Source organism: Lipotes vexillifer, unplaced genomic scaffold (genome assembly GCF_000442215.2).
Source record: "Lipotes vexillifer unplaced genomic scaffold, Lipotes_vexillifer_v1.1 scaffold42, whole genome shotgun sequence".
In the NCBI taxonomy this organism is placed as follows: Eukaryota; Metazoa; Chordata; class Mammalia; order Artiodactyla; family Lipotidae; genus Lipotes; species Lipotes vexillifer.
In genome coordinates, this window is record NW_006783436.1 from 1,730,665 (window position 1) to 1,738,850 (window position 8,186).

Sequence of the window (8,186 nt, forward strand, 5' to 3'; positions counted from 1 at the left end):
ATGCATTGTTAATAGCCTGCCAGACTGTTAATCCCCACTCTAAAAGGATAAAATGCAGACGTTTTCAAAGCCGTGTGACCTGAGTTTGAGAGCAGAGACCTGAAATCTGTAGTGGCTCAGTGGCTCGGCTGCAATCTGACCGACCTTGTGCTCAATCACCTGCAGAGAGAGTGGCTCAGAGAACCTGGGGCTTAAGGAGCAGCCTTGCCTGCTGCTTGTGTCACCGCTGCTGCCTCTAACTCCTGGGCCACACAGAATCTACGAGCAGATCAGGCTCTTCCCTCCTCCACAGGTCCTCCCCCAGGGCCACACTTCTCCAAACCGAGCATCTTCAGTTCTTCCAGCCTCCCCACCCCAGCCCGTGCCATGCACCTGAGTGCCTCAGCTCCCGGGCGGCTCTCCTGGGCCCCCAGGTCTCTCCCTCTCATGCTCACTTACAACTGAGCACCCTTGCCATGGGCTGATCAGTGCAGAGGCACTGGAGCCACCTCCTCCTCCTACCACGGCCCCTCCCTGCCGCTGGGCCTTCTTTTCCTACCACCCTTCTGCTGGCCTGCTCCCCTCCAGCCTCAGGACTTTGCACTTACTTTAATCCTTCAAACAGGATCTGGCACCAGCTGTCGTGATTATTCATTGCATACTGAATACTAGAAACTGTACTTGCATTATTGAAGCATAAGATAAAAGCAGCTTTTCTGGAGACTACACCAACCTGTTATTGATTCTGGGATTATGGACAACTAAAACCACTCCGTCTTTTGTATCAATTGCTATGATCCGTACCTACTGTATATCAGCATGGGTGCTTTTTGGACCCAGGTGCAGGAACTTACAGTCTCTTAAACTGGATTAGTCGATTATCCAGTAAACACTGATTGAGCATCTTCTCTGTGCCAAGCACTGTTCTTTGTGCTGAGGATAGAGCGGTGACCAAGCCAGACTCGTTCCTGCTTTCATGGAACTTACATTCTAATAGTAAGTGATTGACTGACATTAAACACGGAAGCTCCAGCTAGACATGAGTGTTCCGGGAACATAGGCAGGTGCTGTGATGGGAATACCTGGGGGCTTGGAGGCAAGAGGTTCCTTCAGATGGCACCGACTTCCCCCGGAGCAGAAGGCTGGTGAGCTGAGATTTGCAAGGCATTCGGGGATCTGCTCTTCAAAGGAAACTGCTGATAGAAGTCACTTAAGGCACATCCAGAAATGAATTCTCTTTCACAAAAGATGGTAAGGATAGCATGAAACAGTGGAATCCAGAAACCACATTAGCAGCTGCTAGTCCTAGAGGATGGTTGCTATACTCTAAAATGGGGTGTTTTCTCCACTCTCCATCTGTGGTTCTTGGTAAACGTGCTGAGAGAAAGTGGGCAGTTGGAGAAGGCCCTCTTTCCTGACTACAAAAAAAAAGGATCAAAGTGGCAACCTCTCAACCCCACTGCAAACAGCCACAGCGATGAGCAGGAGACTTTGCAGGCTTGCCCTGGTCTGGGGTGCGTGTGCTCAGCACCGGCCTCTCTCATTCCAGACAGCTCTGCAGGCTGAACCCTGTAGCTGGGTCGTGGCCAAGAGGCCAGCAGAAGCCTGCGACTGTGAGAGGAAAATAACAGGGAGGGACCCCTCCAGAAAATACAGGGAAAGGCCAGCTCAGGAAACAGAGGAAGACCGAGTGACCAAGCCGACCCTGCCATCACAGCTCTTCATGGGCTAGTGCACGTTGCCCAGCCACACTTTCACGTGCATCCACATTTCTGGAGCTGAACATTTAGTGAGAATGTAAGAGGAAAAAAAATTAGACCCAGAAATATGCTCATACGCATACAATTTTGCACAACTGTGGAGGTTCAAGGATACCTAAATCCTGGATGCAAACCGTGGCTCCAGGTTATTCTAAAATTTGAAGCCCCAAAGAGAAGAGTCAAGCGACTTCCTTTTTTTTTTTTTTTTTTTTTTTTTTTTTTGGTCTTTTGTTCTGAAGTTTCTTACTCTAAGGAAAATGTCAGTGAGAGTCAAAATTTTTATTTTTACCCGAGTTAGCTTAGGGGCTTATAATTTGAAATATTAGACGGCATTACACATGTTCGTATTGTTCCTCTTAACATTACCCTTCGTCCCTACGCACTTCATGTGTCTTTGATATTTGTAGCAATCCTCGCTGAAGTCATTTACAATGGAAGGTTTTTGTTCTTGTTGTTTTCCCTCAAGCGACTTCTTTTTTTTTTTTTTTTTTTCATCTTTATTGGGGTATAATATAATTGCTTTACAATGGTGTGTTAGTTTCTGCTTTATAACAAAGTGAATCAGTTATACATATACATCTGTCCGCATATCTCTTCCCTCTTGCGTCTCCCTCCCTCCCACCCTCCCTATCCCACCCCTCTAGGCGGTCACAAAGCACCGAGCTGATCTCCCTGTGCTATGCGGCTGCTTCCCACTAGCTACCTACCTTGCGTTCGGTAGTGTATATATGTCCATGCCTCTCTCTCGCTTTGTCTTTTTAAAACAACCATCAGGAGGGACAAAAGCCACGAGGCATCTGAAATCTCACCGGGTTCCTTAGGAGAGCCTAAGCACAGCACACTCACCCCTCAGGCAATGAGAAGGCAGTGAGTTTTCCAGAAAGCTCGTCATGTCTGTTTAATTCATCCTCTGCCCCACTGTTTCAGCGATACAAACATTTTATGTTTAACACACGCGTGTACGTGCGTGTGTACGTGCGTTTATACGTGCAGCACCTGTGCTAATGGGGGTGAGTGGTGCCTTGAATCTGACATGTGCTCCAGAACCAGTTCATCAGCTGGATGAATATGCGTGTTGGTACCTGTGCGTATTAGTTGCTTTTACTGGGAAGCATCTCCCAAGGTCAAAAGAAAAATAGAGAAAAACTATTTTTTACCCCCCTCTCCTTTCACTTCACAATGTTAGAAACCAGAGGGATATGGAATCTAAATCCTGGGTTGCCAGCTTCCCCCTGTTCAGCAGAAATGGAACAGGAAGATGCCGGCACCTACAAGCTATGGCCCGGAGAAGCGGAAGGTGGAGAGAAAGCTAGCAGGCTGGGTCACTCTTGCAGGAGCCAGGGTGGGCTGAGCACAGAGACAAGATGCCCCTGCTTCAGCTGGAGTAGAGAGCAGCTTTTTAGGGGCTTGGTTCAGAGGCACCCTGGTGTCCTTCACCCTTGCCTCCCAGATGGAAATTTTCATCAGTGCCCTTGGTTGCCTGGGAAAAAGCCAATCCTCCGAAAGGAGCTCTAGTGCTTAATTTACCTCATATCACACATTTGATAATTATGTTCATAAAATTTAAATTTCATATCCAACAGGCCAGTTTCAGATTGCTTTAAGCATTTTCTTTTTCATTTTTGAGTGCCGTTTCCCCCCCATTTAGGTAACTTTTTATAATTTTAATGACTATTTCAGTCAAATAAGACAGAAATGCTTTTAGTCGAATACACTCAAAAACAGGGAATGCTCAAAAGCGTTCTGAAGAACAAAAGACGCCTAAGATGTGAAAATGCTTAAGGACCATCAGCTATTATGCTATAAAGGAAATGTTAGTGGTGTGATCCTGCTTGTTCTTCAAAATCGGAATTTTAGACAAGTGGGTTTTCAGCTAAACTGATTTGAAACAAATTTACGCAGAGCTATTTGAGATACCAGAGCCTCCTGGTGTGAAAAACTTCCCTGCTGGCTAAACTCACTGCCTCCTTCCTAGTCTTGTTTTTGTTCATTCATTTAATCAGTCATTGACTAACTCACTAGAAGACCTGCTAGGTATCAGGCACTGTGCCAGCACACAACAAAGAAACAAGGAATACAATGTGATACCAACAGCCATGGGAACATCCTCAGTCTTCAGAGAGGGGTGGTCTGGGAGGGCTTCTGGGAGGTGGTGATGCCTGAGTAGATTATTGAAGGATGGTTAAGAGGACTTCAGGCAAAGAGTTGGGAGCTCTCGTTCCAGATGAGGAAGCATCCCCAAAGGGCCATTTGTGAAACTGCAGATCATTTTGGGTGGCTGGAATGTGGAACCGGTGGTGAGGGGTGTGTGGTGGCCAGGGGGTGTGGTGGGGTGTGGAGTGCTGAACAGCCATCAGTCTCTAAAGTTCTGGAATGCTGTCTAAGACGGTTGGACTTACAGATTTTTGGTTTGCGGTTACCAGGAGGTTTTGATATAGCAGTCTATATACATACAAGATTGTTTTAAGTTGCTGGTCTCTTAATTTCAAGTGCATTTCCAACATCCTGCACTTTGATATCATATTTGTGTCTGGATGATTTCCTACCTTTACTGTACTGTATGTTTGCCTTTACTCGTGAGCTTTCCCATTCGTAATTTTCCTTTTTCTAGTTGTGGCCTTTTCTTGTCCTTCTAGAGAAGTTCCTTTAGCATTTGTTACAAAGCTGGTCTGATGGTACTGATTTCTCTTAGCTTTTGCTTGTCTCTAAAGCTTGTGATTTCCCCATCCAGTCTGAATGAGAGCCTTGCTGGGTAGAGTATTCTTGGTTGTTGGTTTTTCCCTTTTATCACTTTAAATATATACTGCCACTCCCTTCTAGCCTGCAGAGTTTCTGCTGAAAAAATCAGCTGATAATCTTAATGGGGATTCCCTTGTATGTTATTTGTTGCTTTTCCCTTGTTGCTTTGAATATTTTCTCTTTGTCTTTAATTTTTGTCAGTTTGATTAATATGTGTCTTGGTGTGTGCCTCTTTGGATTTATCCTGTATGGGACTCTCTGCGCTTCCTGGACTTGAGAATGTTTCCTTTACCAAGTTAGGGAAGTTTTCGGCTATTATCTCTTCAAATATTTTCTCAGGCCCTTTCTCTCTCTCTTTTCCTTCTGAGACCCCTGTAATATGAATGTTGGTACATTTTATGTTGTCCCAGAGGTCTCTTAGACTGTCCTTATTTCTTTCATTCTTCTTTCTTTATTCTATTCCATAGCAGTGGGTCAGGCTTTTAAATGATGGACAGAAGGCAGTCAGGATTTTAAACCTATGAGTAAATACAATCAGATTTACACTTGGGGAAGATGGCTCTGGCACGTTTATCTCCTCTGGGTCCACCCCAGTGACTGCTGTGAGCTGAATAGAGGGAATGCAGCAGAGGATGAGAATGGTGAAGATGGTGATGATAATGAAGACGATAATAGCAGGTACCATTTTAAGCCCCTCCAGAGCCTGTCATTGTGCTAAGTATTTTCTATATATGTTCACATTTGATCCTCATGATAATCGTGTGAGGTGAATATCATTACTCCCACTTTATAGATGAGGACTTGAGGCTCACAGTGATTAAGCAAATTCTCCAGGGTCCATCGTCTGGCAGGTGGCCAGCTGGCGCCCAGCTCAAACTGGACACTTCTAAGGCTGTGCTCTTAACAACTGTACTATCCGGCGAGAGTCCTTGGTCTCAGCTTCCTCCTTTCCTCCCCTCCTCAAAGACCCCCTCAGTTACTTCACAGGCTGCCCTTGTTTTCCATCTGCTTCTTTTCAGCCCTCCACAGGGCATGCCCCAGACACCCTCTGGTTTAGCCCTGATGCTGTCTAAATACCCATTTGTCTAGATGTGAGGGTCCTGGTCCTTGGTTCCAGCTCGGTGGAGGTGACCGAACCCATAGTCACTGTCAGCCATGACTCAAAGCCCAGCACACGGCCTGAGAGTGACAGATTCTTTTAGCTTAGTTATCACTGCTCTAGAAGTGTCCACACCAACCGAGTCTACAGCCTTTCCCCTCCAAGTTCCTCAACCCTGTTAATAAGACTTAACCATCCTGTGGGACTCACTCTAGCCATTACACTTGCCCTCACCACAGCCAGAGAGGAATTCACCGTCTTGGCATTGGAGCTAAGGACCCCAGGGGCTGGCAGCGGTGGTGGAGCCTGGCGAGCAGGAGGGCAGGGGAGTGGCTGTGGCCATTAGCTTCCCTGGCCTCTCCTACCTCTCAAGAGTCTATTCTTGTGCAAAGGATTTTTGTCTTTATGTGTGCCTTTTTTAAAATATCTGAGTAAGGGTTTCTTAACCTGTCTGAGTCCTAGTTATCCACCTAAACCTCACCTAAAACTATATTCAGAATCTTGTGTGTACACATATGCATATTTTTCTAGAGAGTTTTTAGCTTTCATAAGATTCAAAAGGAGGCCTATGACCCAATCAGAAAACATAATAAAATAGCAGCTCAGGGGCTTCCCTGGTGGCGCAGTGGTTGAGAGTCCGCCTACCGATGCAGGGGACGCGGGTTCGTGCCCCGGTCCGGGAAGATCCCACATGCCGCGGAGCGGCTGGGCCCGTGAGCCGTGGCCGCTGAGCCTGCGCGTCCGGAGCCTGTGCTCCGCAACGGGAGAGGCCACAACAGTGAGAGGCCCGCGTACCGCAAAAAAAAAAATAGCAGCTCAGAATTACTGAGCACCTCACGTGCTCTACGCACTTGGCCTTATGTAATCCTTGCCACAATGCTACAAGCTCGGGGCTGTTGTTTTTCTTCTGGGAAGGATAGAGTGAGGCCCCAGGTGAAGTGACCCTCCCCACGGCATGTAGCCCATCAGCGGTGGAGCCGGGCTCTACTAGCATCTGGTGAGCGTGCTGGCCTGGGCACCGCCATACTCAGCCATCTGTTGGACTTGGCCCAGAAGCCCCCGAGGAGTGAGTAGAGGCCCTCTCGTCTCTCTCCAGAGCCACATATTCAAATGGTATCTACACCGTATGATAAGGGGATGCTAATATTCACTGTCTGCCCTCAAACTCTCATCACATGGCTTTCTAGGAAAAATGTGAGCACAGATTGCAGTGTATTGTTTTCTGCCAGAAATATGACTTGGCTGACATTAGCCATATATTTTCAAGGATAATTCTCTTTCAAAAAATAGTAACATCACTGCTTTCAAAGATTAATTTTTGTTTTAAACAGAAAACTTTCTAATAACCTCATTTCTTTAACAACGACAAGCACAGGAAAATTATAAAATGCTTCCTTCACTCCTCCCCTCCCTTTGCTTCTCCACATTGGAGCGTAGGCTCTGGTTTGGGCCAGTGAGTTGGTTAATTCATTGCTTTGGTTCCACCTGGTATAGCTTTGGGGGTGGGAGGGGTAGAGAGTGAGGTGTGAGCGCCAACTTGCTTCCCCGCAAGAGGCCTGGCCAGGCGGTGTGGCCCCTTGAAGCCAGGCCTGCTGCCGGCCTGCGACCCCCCCACGCTCAGGGGCTGGGCTCTGGCATCTGACTCATACTTCCTTCCCACGTCCCATAGTCACCTCCTTATCTACTGGGTGTACAACCTCTGCCCGGGCAAAACCTCACCAGCCCGACAGAGCGCATCACTGCTCCAGCCCAGCCCTGGGGAACGAGCTCTCCCAGTGCTGCAGAGGGAAATCTGCCCCAGAAGAACGGCCCAGTCTCAGGGAAGCAGAAAGGGACATGACGACGACAGGCCAGAGAGGCCCAAAGGTCCATGTGGACTAGGGAAGTAAGCAGCCTTCCCAGAGCCCTTGATGATAGAGGAGTGACCAGACAGACACTTGGGGACGCTGAAGCCAGCCTGCCTGGGTTGGAATCCTGACTCAGCTGCTTCTGCTTCCTGTGTGTCCTTGGACAAGTTGCTTAACCTTTCTGTACTTTATTTTCCTTATCTGCAAAATAGGAATAATATATGTACCTACTTCATAGGATTGTTATGAAGATTAAATGGATATTAAATGAGATCATCCTCAGTGCCTGGCCCACCATAAGAACTAATAAATATTAGCACATGTCATTATTATCATCATTGTTATGGATCAAATTGTGTCCCTCCCCAAAAATGTTAAAGTCTGAACCCCTAGTACCTGTAAATGTGGCCTTATTTGGAAATAGGTTTTGCAGATGATCAAATTAAGATGAGATCATTAGGGTGAGCTCTAATCCTATATGACTGTGTTCTTATCAAAGGGGAAATGTGGACACAGAGACAGACACACGTAGAGGGAAGACAATGTGAAGACATAAGGGAGCTTAAGAGGGAAGATTCTCCCTCACAACCCTTAGAAGCAACCAACCCTGGCAACACCTTGCTCTTGGACTTCTGGCCTCCAGAATTTTGTGAGACAGTAACTTTCTGTTATTGAAGTTTGGGGTACTAAGAAATTAATACAGCCATCATCATTATCACCCACAGCAACAGCCAGCTCTTGAGTGTGCCTTCTCTCTTTCCC

The 8,186-nt window shown here is 46.9% G+C and overlaps 1 protein-coding gene across 1 annotated transcript in view; it reads left to right on the plus strand.

Moving 5' to 3' along the window:
* The window catches only part of SCFD2 (sec1 family domain containing 2), a 404,625-nt gene that overhangs the window by 395,951 nt on the left and 488 nt on the right, over positions 1 to 8,186 (plus strand). The gene's annotated exons all lie outside the window — the stretch shown is intronic.